General features: G+C 37.3%; 1 long non-coding RNA gene across 3 annotated transcripts in view; it reads left to right on the forward strand.

The window, feature by feature from the left end:
* LOC103876756 overlaps positions 1-19,254 on the forward strand; it is a 428,348-nt gene that overhangs the window by 321,786 nt on the left and 87,308 nt on the right. For all 3 annotated transcript variants that reach the window (XR_004178190.1, XR_004178189.1, XR_002516544.2), the window contains one exon: positions 13,503-13,660. This is a non-coding gene — a long non-coding RNA (uncharacterized LOC103876756). The remainder of the gene's footprint in view (positions 1-13,502; positions 13,661-19,254) is intronic.

Consider the following 19,254-nt stretch of genomic DNA (forward strand, 5'->3'; position numbering starts at 1 on the left):
ATAAAGGCATTTTAAGAGTCAGATAAAATAATTCTGTGAAGTGTCAAAGGTACAGCATAAGAAAACAAGATTAGAACACGTTCAGGTGAATTTTCATAAGCAGCATCCCTCATTTGGTCAGTGTAGGGTAATGATTTGCAAATATTGGCTAGACCCCTCTCCAGAGCAATGCTGGAAGGCATTATTTTAGCTCAAGACTTTGCAAAGACCATCAAAGGATGATTTGAAGTGATCTAGAACCCTGTTGTGGCATATGATTCTAGACGCAACTCTGTATGGTAAAATGTATGCACGTACCACCCTTAGTGACATTCAGCTATCTCTAGGTCATGGAGGGATTAACAGCAAAAACCTCCTACCAGGCAGAGAAAAAGTTTGAAGAGAAAAGGTTAGGTTGTAGTTATGTCCTCATTCTCGTGCAGGTCTTCATTTTCTATCAATGAGTACTTCTTGAATACCTAGGAATATTCATAATTTCTCATGTAAGTCACTTAATTGTCATGACTATTTTTATCTTTCTGGATTATTTTATTTGAACTGATTGATTGGTTGCCAAGTTGTCCATAATTTTGTTTGTAATTTTCCTTCATCAATTGTTTAAAATATAACTTCATCACCTATACTGCCATGCAACACATAAGGACATGTTGGTCAATGACAAACTGCATAGACAATGTCAATATCTTATTCCATAAGATAATGGAGCTGAAAATTTCCTATCACCTAATGACATCATAGCTGCCATACATCATAGCATAATGAATTACTCATGTGTTTGTGGTGATGCTGGTGCAGACAGATCTCCTGCACTACCAATTATATAAAAATATAGCATATACAATTATATACAGTAGATAATACTTGATGATAGTGGTGATAAATGCCTATGTTACCTGCTTATGTATTTACTACACTACATTTTTCATCATTATTTCAGAGTGTACTCCTACTTACAACAGCAACAAAAAGTTAACTGTAAAAAAGCTGCAGGCAGGTCCTTCAGGAAGGATTCTAGAGAAAGGCATTGTTGTCACAAGAGATGCTAGCACCATGCATATCATTGCCTCTGAAGACCTTCCAGTGGAATCAGATGTGGAGGTGGAAGAAAATGATATTAATGATCCTGAACCTAGGTAGGCCTAAGCTCCTGTGTGTGTGTCTTAGTTTTTAACAAAGAAGCTTAAAAAATAGAAAAAAATTACACATAGAAAAAAGCTTAAAAATAAGGACTTAAGTAAGAAAATATTTTTGTACAATTATACAATGTGTTTGTGTTTTAAGCTAAGTATGATTACAAAAGAGTCAAAAAGTTAAAAAATTAAGAGGTATATGAAGTTAAAAAGTTACAACAAACTAATGTTATTACTGAAGAATTTTTTTCATAAATTTAGTGTTGCCTAAGTGTACAGTGTTAATAAAGTCTACAGTAGTGTACATTAGTGTCCTGTGTATTCACATTCACTCACCACCCGCTCACTGACTTACTCAGAGCAACTTCCAGTTCTGTGAGCTTCATTCATAGTAAGTGCTCTATGCAAGCATACAGTTTTTTATCTTTTATACTGTATTTTTACTGTACCTTTTCTATATTTAGATATGTTTAGATACACAAATGCTTACCATTGTGTTATAATTGCCTACAGTATTCAGCACAGTAACCTGCTGTCCAGGTTTGCAGCCTAGAAGCAATGAGCTTTTCCATATAGCCTAGGCATGTAGTGGGCTATGCCATCTAAATTTGTGTAAGTACACTCTGTAATGCTTGCATAAGAATGAAATTGCCTAACAATGCATTTCTCACAATGTATCTCCATTGTTAAGCAAGGCATGGCTATATTCCTAAAACTTTCTCTGTTCCATTTCTGGTACAATACCTCCATAGAATCTAAAAATGAAAGTGATGCAATGCCCTTTATTTGTGCCACAGTGTTGCAAGAGTATCTAAATGGGCTACATGGCTTAGGAGATAGGAATTTTCTTGGCCTTCATGCATTTTGGTTAGAAGAAAACAAGAGGTGTCAGAGCCCCGAGCACCCTCTCAACACAAAAGCTCCCTACTCTAGGCTTACATCTGGATTCACTGAATCAAACACTCCTTCAATTATGTCTTCTTGCTGCCTTATTTGACCTTTTCATCTTCACACATAGATGGCTTTCAAAGCACTTGTAAATAAAAAATTGGTAGGCAAGTATGAACTGGATTGTTATTGTAGTATTAAAATGAGATCCTGTCTCTGTTTCATCCAAGATTTTCAGACAAAAGATCTTAAGAACAACATTCTAGAGAAAGTTGGGAAGCAACCCCAAAGAGACTATGTGTGAGCTACAGGAAAGAGTGTTCACCGGGGATTGTCTTCAATCCTGCCCAAGAGGCCACCTGGAGGGAAAGGAGGCACTGAGGACAGAGCTTCTTGCAGTTGCCCTCAGGCTGAAATGTGAGGTTTTAGGGACCAGCTGGAAGATAACTGCAAGGAGAGATCATTAGTGATGGGAGAAGACCTTTCAAAGATCCCACAGAAGCATCTAGAAGAGAAAGAACCCAGAGAGTATTGACAGCAAATCCAAGAATACCAGTTGAATAAGGCCTTTCCTGCCATTTACCTCACATCTCTTTGCTCTCTCCATTCCTGGGGGAAGAAATCGGCAGCCTTGGCTCTCAGCTGGAGGAAGAACGGTACAAACAGAAAGCAGGAAACTGGAGAAGACACCCACCACAGTTCCCTTTCCCACTACAAGGCCTTGCCTGCAAAAGGCCCAAGTTGGGAAAGGATAACTATAACTTTAAGTGAAATTTGGAGTTTTGACTACTACAAATGACTTAACATTTTCCTTACCGAAACAATACTGTTTTGTGGCTAGCAGCGAATTAAGGAATTTTCATTAATGGAAGTGCATAAGGAAAGTCATGGACTGTGCCACATTTCATGAAAGAACAGGGAAGAATGAGTCCTGGGGAGCAGGTGTGTCTGGGCTGTGGTGGGTGGACTCTCAGGCCCCCTGGTTTAGAGCATTGTATAAGCACCAAGCGTTGTGAATAATGAGCGGAGCAAAGACATGGACTCAAATGCTGTCTGTCTTCTCTCTCCAATGGCACAGAACTCTTACTGCCCTGAGCACAGTGATTAATAGCAAACCAAATAGATGTCATCTGTGATGACATCTGCTGATGGTCCTTCAAGCAAATGAATGAAAGGTAAGAAAGCTATCTTGCTCAACTTCAGGAATGCCTCCTTTACACAGCGGCTCTCATTTGATATTTTAAAGATTGTCGGCCCCAGAGAAATAATTCAAACACTATCCGTTGGCCTTAGAGAAATAATTCCTTTTGAAAAGATTTCACAAATACCAAGGGCAAGACCTCATTTAGATGGAGCAAAAGCTTCCCAAACCCTAAGGGAACATTCCTCCCAGGGCTGTGATTTCTGCTGAAGAAAGGGAGGTGTCTGAGATAAGCAGCGCAGACTGTGCTGGAAGAAACAAACATGTTTGTTGTTCCCCTGGCGCATATATTTCCTAATATAGTCCTGGGCCTTGAGAACTCTGGCTGCCCCTGCGGCTACAGAGAAGCCCAGAGCTATGTCCTGAGGAACCCTGGGGCCTGTGGCCACTGAGAATCCCTGAGCTGCCAGGAAGACCTCCTGAGAACAAAAGCGATGATCCAGAATGGCCAGGGCAGGGGCAGTGCATCGCAGATTCTACGTGGGTGAGGACCACTGTGGCTCTCAGCACGGCTGAGGTTGAATTGATGAGATGACCATCTTGCTTTCTACCCCTTTCCTTGGGCCTTTAAAGACGAAAAGCTTACTGCATTGAAATGCATTCCTTAACAACTGTTCTGCACTTTTATCAACTTTTGGCAGTGGGATGTGTTCAACACTCATGGAGCACCTGGGCACGAGATACAGCCAGAGAGGAAAAGGAGTGGGCATTGTCGGTAGATAATTTTAATACAACATTTTTAAAGATATGCTTTTTATTCTTGCCTTGTACCAGCAATTCTAGGCTACAATGATGACAGCGTACTCCTTCCTGAAGCAAAACTCTCTGGGTCTAAATTCTAAATGATTGTTGTGGTTACTGTCGGATTTTAATTACATATACATATATAATTATATGTAAATTCCCTATTACATCTATAACTATACATTAATGTTTATAATTATCTATAATTTATATTTATTAAATATACAACATGTTACATAATGTTTAACACATATTAGTCATATATGGTATACATAATATATAGTAAAAGTTTTTCAATTTTAAAAATAAATATAAAACACTTAAAATAATTATTTAATATTTGTTTACTTAAAATATTTAAAGCTATTTAAAAATAAATATATGACACATATAGTTATATTATCAAGTTCATTTATATATAAAAGCTTAAAAAGCGCATATTTATATTAATTATCCTTGAATAAACATTCCATTCTGTGTACCTTAATTCAGAGAATACTCAGTTATAAGTTGGTGTTGATACACATACATTCAGCTACATGTGTTTGTTTTGAAAATCTATGAATTGAGACTCAGAATTGTTGGAGTTCATTTTAGGTATAATTTGTGTCCATCTCCTGTGGTATTAGCCATTGTTGCGTTTACATAGCAGATTTGAAATAAATAATGATAACCCATGATTTTTCTTACTTTTTTTTTGCTTCTTATTAATTACCTTTTTTTATTACACTTTAAGTTCTGGGATACCTGTGCAGAACATGCAGGTTTCTTACATAGGTATACACATGTCATGGTGGTTTGCTGCACCCATCAACCTGTCATCTACATTAGGTATTTCTCGTAATGCTATCCCTCCCCTAGCCCCTTATCCCCTGACAGGCCCCAGTGTGTGATGTTCCCCTCACTGTGTCCATGTGTTCTCGTTACTCAACTCCCACTTATGAGTGAGAATATAAAGTGTTTGGTTTTCGGTCCCTGTGTTCGTTTGCTGAGAATGATGGTTTCCAGCTTCATCCATGTCGTTGCAAAGGACATTAACTCATTTTTTATGGCTGCATAGTATTCCATGGTATATATGTGCCACATTTTCTTAATCCAGTCTATCATTGATGGACATTTGGGTTGGTTCCAAGTCTTTGCTATTGTGAATAGTGCCACAATAAACATACATGTGCATGTGTCTTTATAGCAAAATGATTCATAATCCTCTGGGTATATACTCGGTAATGGGATGGCTGAGTCAAATGGTATTTCTAGTTCTAGATCCTTCAGGAATCACCACACTGTCTTCCGCAGTGGTTGAACTAATTTACACTCCCACCGACTGTGTAAAAGCGTTCCTATTTCTCCACATCCTCTCCAGCATCTGTTGTTTCCTGACTTTTTAATGATTGCCATTCTAACTGGCATGAGATGGTATCTCACTATGGTTTTGATTTGCATTTCTCTAATGACCAGTGATGATGAGCTTCTTTTCATATGTTTGTTGGCTGCATGAATGTCTTCTTCTAAAAAGTGTCTTTTCATATCCTTTGTCCACTTTTTGATGGGGTTGTTTTTTCTTCTAAATTTCTTTAAGTTCCTTGTAGATTCTGGATATTAGCCCTTTGTCAGATGGATAGATGGCAAAAATGTACTCACATTCTATAGGTTGCCTGTTCATTCTCACGATATTTTTTTTCTTTAGTTTAATTAGCCCCCATTTGTCAATTTTAGCTTTTGCTGTAATTGCTTTTGGTGTTTTAGTCATGTATTCTTTGCCCATGCCTGTGTCCTGAACTGTATTGCCTAGGTTTTCTTCTAGGAAATTCAGGTGCTAGTTTTTTTTTAAAGATTAACGAAATAGATAGTCTGCTAGCCAGACCGATAAAGAAGAAAAGAAAGAAGAGTCAAAGAGACACAATAAAAAATGATAAAGGGGATATTACCACTGAGCCCACAGAAATACAAACTACCATCAGAGAATGCTATAAACACCTCTACACAAATAAACCAGAAAATCCAGAAGAAATAGATAAATTCCTGGACACATACACCCTCTCAAATCTAAACCAGGAAGAACTCAAATCCCTGAATAGACCAATAACAAATTCTGAAATTGAGGCAGTAATTAGTAGCCTACCAACCAAAAAAAGTCCAGGACCAGACGGATTCACAGCTGAATTCTTCCAGAGGTACAAAGAGGAACTGGTACCATTCCTTCTGAAACTATTCCAAACAAGAGAAAAAGATGGCCTCCTCCCTAACTCATTTTATGAGGCCAGCATATCCTGATACCAAAACCTGGCAGAGGCCCAATAAAAAAAGAAAATTTCAGGCCAATATCCCTCATGAACATCAATGTGAAAATCCTTAGTAAAATACTGGCAAACTGAATCCAGCAGCACATAAAAAGCTTATCCACCGTGATCAAGTCAGCTTCATCCCTGGGATGCAAGGCTGGTTGAACATATGCAAATCAATAAACGTAATCCATGACATAAACAGAACCAATGACAAAAACCAAGTGATTATCTCAACAGATGCAGAAAAGGCCTTCGATACAATTCAACACCCCTTCATGCTAAAAACTCTCAATAAACTAGGCACTGATGAAATATATCTTAAAATAATAAGAACTATCTATGACAAACCCACAGCCAATATCATACTGAATGAGCAGAAGCATTCCCTTTGAAAACCAGCACAAGACAAGGATGCCCTCTCTCACCACTCCTATTCAACATAGTATTGGAAGTTCTGGCCAGGGCAATCAGGCAAGAGAAAGAAATAAAGAGAATTCAAATGGGAAGAGAGGAAGTCAAATTGTCTCTGTTTGCAAATGACATGATTGTATATTTAGAAAACCCCATTGTCTCAGCCCAAAATCTCCTTAAGCTGATAAGCAACTTCAGCAACATCTCAGGATACAAAATCAATGTTCTTACATTTTTTTAACTTTTATTTTAAATTAAGTCAGTACACATGCAAATTTTTAATCTGGGTATATTACATGATGCTAAGGTTGCATTAATAATGATCTCATTACCCAGGTACTGAGCAGAGTAACCAATAGATAGTTTTTCAACCCTTTTTCCCCTTCTTTCCTTCCCCCTCCAGTAGTCCCCAGTTTCTACTGTTGCCATCTTTATGTCCATGAGTACCCTATGTTTAACACTCATTTATAAGTGAAAACATGGCTTTTGGTTTTCTCTTCCTGCATTAATTTACTTAAGATAATGACCTCCAGCTGCATCCACATTGCTGCAAGAGACGTGATTTCATTCTTTTTATGACTTTATAGTATTCCATGTTATAAAGGTACCACATTTTCTTTAGCCAGTACAGGGCACCTAGGTTAATTCCATATCTTTGCTATTGTAAATAATGCTGTGATGAATTTTTGAGTGCATGTGTCTTTTTGGTAGAACGGTATGTTTTCTTTTGAATATATACCCAGTAATGGGATGGCTGGGTTGAAGGGTGGTTCTGTTTTAAGTTCTTTGAGAAAGTTCCAAACTACTTTCCACACTGGTTAAATTAATTTACAATCCCACCAACAGTCCATTTTTTTTCCCACAGCTTTGCCAGCATCTGTTGTTTTTTGACATTTTAGTACTAGTCAGTCCTACTGGTGTGAGATGATATCTCATTGTGGTTTTGATTCCCATTTCTCTGATGATTAGTGATGTGAAACATCATTTTTTCAAACGTTTGTTTGCCAGATGTGTGTCTTCTTTTGAGGACTGTCTGTTCATGTCCTTTGCCCATTTTTTAATGAGGTTGTTTTGTGCTTGTTGAGTTTATAAATTCCTTATTAGATTCTGGGTATTAGACCTTTGTAGGACTAAGGTCTAGTTTGTGAATATTTTATCCCATTTTGTATGCTGTCTGTTTACCTTGTTAATAGTTTATTTTGCTGTGCAGAAGCTTAGTTTAATTAGGTCATACTTGTCAATTTTTGTTTCTGTTGCAATTGCTTTTGAGGACTTAGTCATAAATTATTTCCCAAGGTTGATATGTCCAGAATTGTATTTGCTACGTTTTTTCTAGGATTCTTGTAGTTTGAGGTCTTACATTTAAATCTTTAATCCATCTTGAGCTAATTTTTGTATATGGTAAAAGGTAGGAGTCCAGTTTCATTATTCTGCATATGGCTAGCCAGTTATCCTAGCACCATTTATTGAATAGGGAGTCTTTTCCCCGTTGCTAATTAGTGTCATCTTTGTCAAAGATCAGATAACTGTACGTGTGCTGCTTTGTTTCTGGGTTCTCTATTCTGTTCCATTGGTCTATGTGTCTGTTTTTATACCAGTACCATGCTGTTTTGGTTACTGTAGATATGTAGGGTAGTTGGAAGTAGGGTAATGTGATAACCCCAGTTTTCTTTTTTGTTTACTTAGGGTTACTTTGATTATTTGGACTCTTTTTTCAATACCATATGAATTTTAGGAAAGTTTTTTTCTAGTTCTGTGAAAAATGACATTGGTAGTTTGATAGGAACAGCATTTTTATCTGCAGATTGCTTTGGGCAGTCTGGCCATTTTAACAATATTGATTCTTCCAATGCATGAGCATAGAATGTTTTGCCATTTATTTGTGTAATCTGTGATTTCTTTGAGCAGTGTTCTGTAGTTACCCTTGTAGAGATCTTTCACCTCCTTCATTAGCTGTATTCCTAAGTTTTTTGTGTGTGTGACTATTGTAAACAGGATCACATTCTTGATTTGGCTCTCAGCTTGAGTATTATTGGTGTATAGAAATGCTACTGACTTTTGTACATGGATTTTATATCCTGAAACTTAATTAAGTCATTTATCAGTTCCAGAGCCTTTTGGCAGATTCTTTAGTGTTTTCTAGGTACAGAATCATATTATCCACAAAGACTGACAGTTTTATTTCTTTTCCTATTTGGATGCTTTTTATTTCTTTCTCTTGCCTGATCACTCTGGCTAGCAGTCCCTGTACTATGTTGAATAGAAGTGGTGAGAGTGTTATCTTGTTCAGTTTTCAAGGAGAATGCTTCCACTTTTTCCATTCAGTATAATATTGGCTATGGGTTTATAATAGATGGCTTTTATTATTTTGAGGTCCCTTTGACACCTAGTTTCTTGAGAGTTATTATCATGAAGGAATTTTGGATTTTACTGAAGCTTTTTATATGTCTATTGGGATAATCACATGATTTTTGCTTTTAATTCTATTTATGTGAAAATCATGACTTTTAAAGGCAAAGAGACAAAATCTGAGTCATTCCTGTGACTGCTTGGAGTGTTTATTTATTCATTTATTTATTTGTAAAATTTAAGTCAATGGTCAGAATAGAAACTGTGAAGTGAGACATGATATTTCTGTTTGATAAGTACACATTAGTTCACCTACAAATATATAAATATTTTACTGAATTTAAATCGTATCTTCATAAGCTATGAAGATACTTTATTCTTTAACATTGTTCATTGTTGTAAAACAAAAGAATATGTACATAAAATCAAACGTTAATGACATGACTTAATTGTACCTTTTAAGATATTTTGTTTTTCTTAAAATTCGGTTATTGGCTATTAGATAATTATTTACACAACATTTTTATATCAGGCTGCAACCAAAGAACCAAAGTTCAAACTCTTAGGTACATATAATAACTGTTAAATAAATAGTTATGCAGAATTGGGTTTTTTGAACTTTAATATTAATTTATATTTTTAATAATATGATTAAAGATATGAATGAAATAAATTAGTCAGTGTCTGCTATTTTTGGCTCTTATTATCTTTTGCCTTATTTCCTGACCATAACTTAAAATAATTTTGTCATACAGAGGAAATGCATCTAAAAAATGATCTTCTCTGTGTCTCAAATGCATTAGCTATGCGACTGACCACAATATTATCAACAATGACCAATATTTACTAAGCAGATTCTGTTGGATCTAGGGTTTATTCTAAGATTTCTGATACAACAGTAAACATAACAGACAAAATTCTTGTCTTTGTTGAGTTCACATCCAAGTGAATAGGGGGAAAATAAATAATAAATGCAATAACAAGATACATCACATAATATGTTAAGAAGTGATACATGCTCTAGAAAAAAAGTAAGGTGGGGAAAGAGGATCAGCATGTGTTTTGGTGGGGCTATGATTTCAAAAAGGGCCAAAGTAAATCTCAATGAAAAGCTGACATTTGGCCAAAGAATGAAGGAAGAGACAGAGCGAGACTCCACTGTCCTCCTCACAGATCTCATGGTCAGTGTCCCATATGTCATTTCATTTACCAGTCTCATCCCGTTTGCCGTAGTTGGTGTCCACGGATAGGACGTAGTTGAATAGCAAAGTATAGCTATATAGTATACCAAAGCAACACAGTGCTGTGAAGAGCAGAAGGAAGACTAAGTTAAACCTGGCATCTAGACATAGGAGGAAGCTTTGTGAAGGCAACTGTGTTTTGGTCTTAAAACATATCTAGGATGTGTGTAAACAGAGGTTAGTCCTGTGTAGAGGCTATTTGTGCTAAAGTACAGAGGTGGGAACCTCGAATATTTAGGAAGTCAGAATAATGGTCTGTGGATCTTCAGCTGAGACAGAGACAGGAAAGCGATTAAGAAGATTTGGGAGAAATCAAGGACTCTTGCTAGGTTGTTGGCATTAGGTCTGAAAAAGATAGATTGAATCAGAAGAGTGGGGTGTTCATTGTATAGTTTATCACAAGTAGACATGTGTTTATTCACTGATGAAAGTCAAAGGGTGGCTGTGCTTGAAGTTGGCTGAAATACGCTAGATTTAAGGAGGCTGAGGATAAATGGGTTGGGGGCAGGGGTGGTCATCAATGTGGAGTTTAAGTTCAATGAAGAGGACACCAGAGGAAAGGCAGGAAGAGAAGATTGCAAATCTAGCACTGGTATAAGTGAGAAAAGTGGGAAAATATCCTAATCTGTTTACGAGGAGTGAGAGTGAGAAAGAGAGGTAATTATAGTTCAACTTTTAATTTGTGGTTCCTTATAGGGTAAGACTAGTGACCAACCTCCTTTCTTTAGTTTGGTAATTCCACTGTGTTGATTTGAATTGGGAGGGAGAAGAAGGGGAGGGGGAGAAATCAGGAAACATATTCTTCACAATATCAGATTCAGTAAATGTAAAACTCAGAGGTGAGGTGATGCCTGTAGTTAAACACCAATTGACTGATAAGCTCAGAACACACACACTGTGTGTGTTCTCAGAGATCCCCGAATATGTACATATCATCCGAAGCCAAATGACAAAGGATGTGTTACATAAACCAAAAATAGACATTGTCCACAATTACGACCCTCTAGGGAAATCCCAGGGGGCCCTTGCACAGGGCAAGGTTTACATAAGAGGCTGTAGAGTCTCTGCCCTCTCTCTTCTGGAAAGATGTGTAAGGAAAGATTGTCTCTGAACACTTGAGTACATTCCCTTGGCAGTACACACTACATGCTCTCCCCAAACATATTGTTCTTCTTCCAGGACAGTTTAAATATTGTAATTTTCTTATCCAGCTGAATGATATCATTTAGGAGGACAGAGTAGGGGCTCTTGAACTGAGAACAGATGTGTTAGGAGCTGAATTCTAGGCCAGCCCTCTGCAAGTTGGTAGGGGAAGAAGCATCTTATTTGCAGAGAGACCATTTATTTAGAAGTCCACCATTTGGTGAAGCATTCAATACACTCAATGTATAGATGTTTTATTAATATTTCTGAGTTGTATCAAAATAGCTATTTCAAAGCAATTCATGACCAGTTTAGAGGAAAGGTGTCATGTTATGAGAAAAAAATAGAAGCATATAACAATGACTTTGAAAACTGAACTGTCACTTGGCATGAGCAGAGGCCTCAGAACATGTGGTTAAAGGAGAATGCTCTTCAAAGTACCAGCTCTCCCCACCCCAACACACACACACACACACACACACACAGACACAAACACACACAGTCATCTCTTTTCTCTTCTTCCTTTATTAAGGCATGTCATTTAAGTGTCCTTCACAGAAGCAGAAATGGCTTTTCGTAGGGTGTCTCAAAACCTTTCAACATTTCTTCTCTTTGATGTTGGGATTAGCACCTCAAATATTAGATGTGTAACATTTTCATTAAGACCAGATTCAGAATTCAGAAGAAACAATAGCAAGTTCTCTAGGGAAGTCCTAAAGATCCATTTTTGGAAGAGAATGTCTGTGTTTATACTTCCAGTTTATAAAACATTTACCAATCACTTGGCCTCAGAACATGTTTACAGAGGGAAAACGCACCCACAAAACAAACAAACTGCTTCTTTCACAGTGTGGACCAATAGTCCTTGGCTCTTCCCTTTTGAGCATTATCTTTTCCTGTCTGAGAGAGGGAGTCACTCTCCCAGTCACGTGATTTCTGCACAGCATCCATTCTTATAGCCACAATTAGGTTCTGATTCCCTCCTGTCTTATGTACTGACAACTGGTTAAAATTAGAAAGAAAGCTTCTTACCGATGAGTGCCTCTCACTAACTAGCAAACCTTGGATGTTTCACCCTGAGGTGGCATCCTGGGCAGTATGGACAGTTCCCTGAGGCTGTTCTGCAGAAGAACATGGAAGCCCTATTATCATGGTTCCAGTTCTCGGCCTGGTCCTCTGTTCGGATTAGCAGATAATTGAATTAGTAGTGCTTACTTTGATGCAGTCCCTCAAAGGGAGCATGGAATCCAATTTACCAGTAATTTCAACAATAACCTTACGTCCTACTCTGTGGGTCCTAGCAAACAGATTATTGGGGGATGCATTAAGCTGGTCTCATCCAACAGTTAGTTTGTTTATAAAAACAAAGATATAGAAGAAGTTAACCTGTTTCTTTTCAGTGAGCAGAAAGTAAAGTCAAATCAAGATGAAAACTTGTGAGAAAGAGCTCAGGAATTAGTGACAATGAAGTTAGGTAGTAAGAGAGTAAGGCTGAGAGAGAGAGTTGTGAGGACTAACTACAGAGGAATCAGAGTTGTGCACAGGAGAAAGTGAGGATGCCCATAACCTGGGTAGTTTTCAGGTCTTTCATGTCTGACTCAGCAGCTCTAACCTTTTCATTAACCAGAGTTAGAATTTTGAGCTTTAAGCATGCAGCAATCAGCAACTCCCCCAAATAAATTGCAAGGAGTCATGCTTTATGCAAACCTGTTACCTTCATGAGTCATTAGGAAAATATCTTGTGTCAACCTTGCTGGCTATGTAGCTTCATATGAACTCACAAATCTGTACTATTTGAGACCAAATCTCTTCTGCAGTCATTGCTGCTGGGGCATGTTGTTAAAGTTTCAGTAACAACTGTTTAAAGCCATTCAAATTCAAGCACAGGGACTTATGTATAGTTGGGATTCAGTATATGTTTATTAATAAATTCATCAATTAAAATAATCAATTTCTTGGTGCTGGAAGAGGAGCTGTGTGTAAGTGGTGTGAAGTAGTTACCAATGTCTTTATATTTTCTACAAATATATCTTCTGAGTGTTGGTTTGGTATGCTACACTCAGGTATCTATGAATTTGTTATTTATTTTCAACTTGGATTTGTTTTACAGAAGTCCTGCTGAACTTACAAGTTACATACAGGAAGAAATTTGGGAAGACTCTTTCCATTCCAAAGATGAATGTTATTGTCCTCATTAAGATAGAAACACTTTCTGGATCCTAGTCTTCTCCAGAACCTTTCTCCCATTGGAACACAAGCCTTTTGAAGGTAAAAGTCATGTTTGTCTGTTCCATTACTACTCTTATACTTATACCAGAGCTTTACACCTAATTGGTGCTTAATAATTTTTATCATTTCACAGCATTTAATATATAAATATTTAATACTATTTGTTGAATGAATAAAGGAATAAATGAACTTCCACCCTTGTGAAACACAGCTCAATTGGATCTTGAAATTGCTTTCCTACATTCTAAGAAATTATCATTCTAACTCCTGTGTTCATCATTTTCTTGCTATATTTTTATTACATCTCTATATATTATTTAAATTCTATATATTTTTACTGCATCTCTATATATTATTTAAATTCTATATATTTTTACTGCATCTCTATATGTTCTTTATTTAGTTCAATAGCTTTTCATTTCACAGAAATGTATCATGCCATGCTATAAGAAAAATTTAGTGACTTATTTAGCTGCTGCTTAATATCTTAATATTATATTACTAAGGTGAATCCCTATTGTTAATTGCTATACTTCATCTGTTTGGATTGTTGTGTGAAAGTCCTTTGCTGAGGCCTTGTACATTTTTCTGTTGATGAGTACCTAGGCTTTAACTGTTAAAACTAGGGCTGTTGTGAACATTCACGCACACATTCCCTCTCGTGTATGTGCAACTGTTGTTGGGTACATATCTAAGAGTATATTTGTTGTGCTATAAGATATATAAATGTTCAGATTTAAAAGGTCGTGTAAAGCTGTTTTCCAAAGTGGTTGCACCAATTTTACAATCCCATCAGCGAAGTTTAAAATCTTCCTCCAATTTATCCTTTCAAACACTTGGCAATATCAGACTTTTAAAACATGTGCCAATTGCAAAATGTATCTGTTTGTTAAATAATACATCAGTGTGGTCTTGATTAGTATTCCCCTAATCACTAATGACATTGATCAGCTCTTTATATGTTTATTACTCAGGAGATTGATTTCAGTGTTAATGCTTCCTTTCTGGATTCCCACAACTTGCAAGGTTTTGGTTGCTTTTGGTCATTCTGTCTCCCAAATCGTCCTAGCCCAGTTGATGATTGTTTGCCTGAGACAGGGAACAGACTTGTTTCGGTTTCTTTCTCATGTGGACAGTCCTTTCAAGTTCTGATTTCTAGTCTCAGCCCCATGACTTCTAGCTTGAGTATCTGTGACAAATGGACGAGGATTTGGTGTCTTAGGTTTCTTATGTGTAAAATGGGGGTGATAATAAAACCATCAAGGTATATGATGGTCATATACTGATATCAAATGACATTTTTATCAACACTTGGTCTGTTTTGTACTTTGCTTCTAGCTCAATGCCAAGCTCTTAGATTTGACTTCTTCCATCCCTGCTTCTAGAATGGCCTATATCGAGTTTCTACTGGCCTGCTCCTCCCTATGTTTGCAACTGTTAGAAAATAATTAAGATACTATAATGATGATAATACCTAACAGTTTGACAATTAATATATGCCAAAGATGGTACTAAGCGTTTTGTAGATGTTACTTAATTTAATGCTTACAACCACTATATAAAGTAAATACAATTAGTATTCTTATTTGTGTGTTTTCCCTAGAACAGTGGACAGTAAACTTCATATATAAAAGACCAAATAGAAAATATTTTGGGCTTTGAAAGTCCTTAGTCTCTGCCATTATTCAAACCTGCTATTGTAGTATGAAAGCAGACATTGACAGTATAAAAATGAATATTCCAATAAAATTATTTACAAAAAGAGATGGTGGCAGACAGACTTGGCCTATGACCTATAACTTGCCTGCCCTAGAATGTTGCCTTCTATGCAGGAGTGAGAGCTACATCTCAAAATTGTCACCATGCCTGTAAGCTTACCTAAGGAATGGCATGATTTTTTAGAACCTGCAGCAAATGTTCTTTAACTTCATCAGATATGTATTGAGTATTCAGGGTGTGCTAAGCACTACACCAGGTGCTAAGGATACAGAAATGAATGAAGGCACAGTCTCTGCCCTCTAGGCTCAAAGAATCATGGTAGGAAAGTCAGATAGACAAACTGGAATTCATAAGTGCTATAATATAAACACACAGTCAGTGCCACAAGAAAACAGAAAGGTGGCTCCATGAGTTCACAGGTATCACAGGGCACCTACTGTGTTCCAGTCACTGAGATGGACCCTGAGGAAACAGAATACATGAGGCAGACACAACCCTTACCCTCACTTAACTGGGAGTTTAGTGGGAAAACTCTGTTTAAACAAATAATTTAGCAAATATTTTCAAGTGTGCAAAATGCTGAGAAGAAGTAGTAAATACTATGAGAGCATATTGAACATGTGGAATCTGGGAATAGGGAATTTGTCTGGTATGCCCGGATTATGAGGTGGTGGAACATGAACTGAAAGGTGAATTAGGGCCAGACCAGAGGGTTTTGAACACCAGGTTAAAGAACTTGGGCTTTATTCTGGAGGCACCTGGTAGGCATCAAAGATTATTGAACAGGTGAATAACAAGACTAGTCCTTTTGAAAGAAAACTCTGGCAACCATATGTAGAGTAATTTGAAAGTAGAGAGAAATGAAATCAACAGACTCAGTCTCACCATGGCCTTAATGGAAAAACCATTTAATGAATGCATGAAGATAGCAGAAGAGAAGATGCTGACAGTTGTTTGGCTGTTGAATAATTCCAAAAAGAGAAGTGGGTGCTCCCTATAAAGGCTTTAGTAAACACTTTAATATGAGTAGCATATTAATTGTCTGTATTATTTTTGGTATGGTAGTGGATCATTACTTATCTATAAATAATATTATTTGCCAAAATACACTGAGCTAAACCTTTAGTCTTTTAAATATTTCAACATAATACTTGCTGAGTATCGGCCTGTTAATTTTCTTCAAATCTACTTTCTGCAAGTACTGTTCAAGACCAAAATGATCGTAAGTCAGTGCAATTACAGACTACAAGGTAGTGACATCCAAATTGTATGAGGTTTGCCCTATGACATAACTGTTTGTTATTCTGGGTCAAATACTTTGTAAAAAGGATACCAATAGTGTGTTTTCCTGCTCTTTCGGACTTAATAATGGAAAAGATTTCTAACGGTGCTTGTCTAATTCAGTGACTTCGCCATTGATATGATCACTAAAACTCAACCCTTAGAGTAACATTTGATTATTTTCTACATTTATTAATAGTTACCAAGTGTAGTTGATGGCCCATGTAAAATGTTTCTTCCCTTAATCTTTTCTGTTCCACTGTTACTTCCACTATCTCAAAGGATTCATAAATTTTGTTTCGGGAGCATGTCAGAAAAAAGAGATAGTGAGAGATAATAAGAGTCTTGACAAGGACAGTGGCTTCTGGATAAAAAGCCTTGGCCCAAGCAACCCCAAGGCTGTCATCTGCCTGCTGACACCAAAGTTTCACTGTAAATATATAGCAAAGCAGGAATCCTCTTTGGAAGCCAAAATAGCTCACAAGCAGCAAAACAGTTGGAAAAGCTGTGAATAATAGAAGGTCTTACAGGACTGAATCCAGGAAAGAAGACTGAAATGCTTGTAGGTGAGGAAAGGGTTACAGGCCCCCCACGGCTCTGTTCAGCCACACATACAGGAACAGGGTATACACAAAAACACCATCCTAACTGACAGATAGCTGATCATTTCTGCAGCAGACATTGGCCTTAATATCTGCATCCTAATTTATTTGACATCTGCAGAACATCCAAAGACAATATTCAAGTATGGGATGGGCAATCCGGCTGCTTTCTGAGTTCATCAAATATCTCACACTCCTTTTTCAAATGTTTTCAGTTTTGCAAAACTCAGAATGCATTTTGCCAAACATGTTCTCTGTTAATGTTTATTTAGAAGGGAATTTAATCCGTATGCTGCTGGTACATTTACACTTAACTCATCGAAATGTTTTACTAGAGTCATTTGATGTCCAAGAAACCTTTTGAGTCTTTTTTATAAGCCTCTTCAAGCCCATTTTGCTTTGAAACAGGAAGTCGCCTGTTGCTAACCATAAACGAATGCACTCCCCAGAGGATTTGGTTTCATTTAAGACACTGAGAGACCACAAGGTCTCAGCCTACCCTGAACTCTACAGAAAAGATTCTTTCCTGAACCTATCGAGAATGAGCCATGCACAGATGAGGTACTGTTATTATTTTCCAAAACAAAATCCTTTACGAAGAGGCATCTTTCATACTACTCCTGGGAAAGACGGTTACCAACTCAGAGCGCTAAATCACTGGCTTTGCGAGCTGCACCTGGTCAATGTCACTGTCTCCTGTGAATCCACTTACCATTCAGAGCTCGTTTGCCAGTATTAATAGAACAAATAAAATGGAATGGGAGATAAAGATACCGGCGTAGTGATTTCTTGCTTCAGGAAAACCGTCCTGAGTTACAGACCAATACAATGTTCCCAACCACAAGCCAGGGAGCCAAAGCTGATATAAACACAGCATCCAAGCCACAGAACATGACTTGTTTAAGGCTTAATTCTGTGAAGTAAGGCAGGAAACAAGATTTATCCTTCTGGGAAACTTTTGGCATTTGCCTCGGGCTGGGCCTGATTACTCTCTGCCGTCCTCACCATCCATTACAGCTATCTGAAGGACATCAATTTTTTGCCCAAACTAAGGCAAGAGAGAAATGTCTCCATCTGAGTCCTGTAGAAATCCTTCTGTTTGACGTGGCATTAAACAACCAAGAGCGAACTGCCCTGTTGTGTGTTGCTGTGAGGATCATCGTTGCTATCTTAGGCCTTTTGGCTGTGAAGGGGAGTGAAATTAGTTGGGCGAAAGCCATTTTACAAACATAGTAAAAATAAATTACTACACTTAATAATTGAATCTTAAACTTGTCATTATGGCAAACTCTAAATTATTCCAAGAGCCTTTACTGAGACTTGGCAAAAATATTGGGTGCTGGAGGTCAGTTTTCATGTATGAAATCCAAAGTAGGTTATAACTGCACAGGCTACAGAGTAAACGTTCAAAGGATGAATGGGCCATTGAGAAGTAAATCAGACTCCCTGAGACTCTTAAATGAGAGCTGGAAGATTTCAAGCCATCAGTGTGGTGGGCTACCAATAGAATTGAGTTGTTAATAGAAGATAATTTGGGGCTGTTTAATATCAAGTTTTTTTCTTTGTCGTGTGTGTGTAAGAGTTTGTTTTTCAACGTGTCTTGTGTCTTTATGTCATGTTATTTTAGTTGTTTTAACTGCATGCTCATTGGGCAGTGAAAGCTGTGTGAGTTGGTCCTTGGCCCACACTGTAATTCCTGGGCACAAGGCTGGAGTGTTTACACTGGAGGGGGATGTTCAGACTCTGACCCAACTGGGAGACATTTCAGTTAACATTTGGCTTAACTTACTTGTCCTAAATACTACATTATTAATGGGATATTAATATTAGATCATTTCATTGGTTCCTTTCCTTTCTCTCTAAGATCATATTTAAAGGCCACTGTCCTTAGAATAAGGTTTAAACCTCTCTTTAATGTCACTGCCTCAGAATTTGGCATACATAAAACTTCTCAGGACACTCAAGCAAAAGAATTAAACAACTCAAGCAAAAAAATAAGAAATAAAAGACTAACAAATATATATCTTTTCA

Source organism: Papio anubis, chromosome 14 (assembly GCF_008728515.1).
Source record: "Papio anubis isolate 15944 chromosome 14, Panubis1.0, whole genome shotgun sequence".
Taxonomy (NCBI): Eukaryota; Metazoa; Chordata; class Mammalia; order Primates; family Cercopithecidae; genus Papio; species Papio anubis.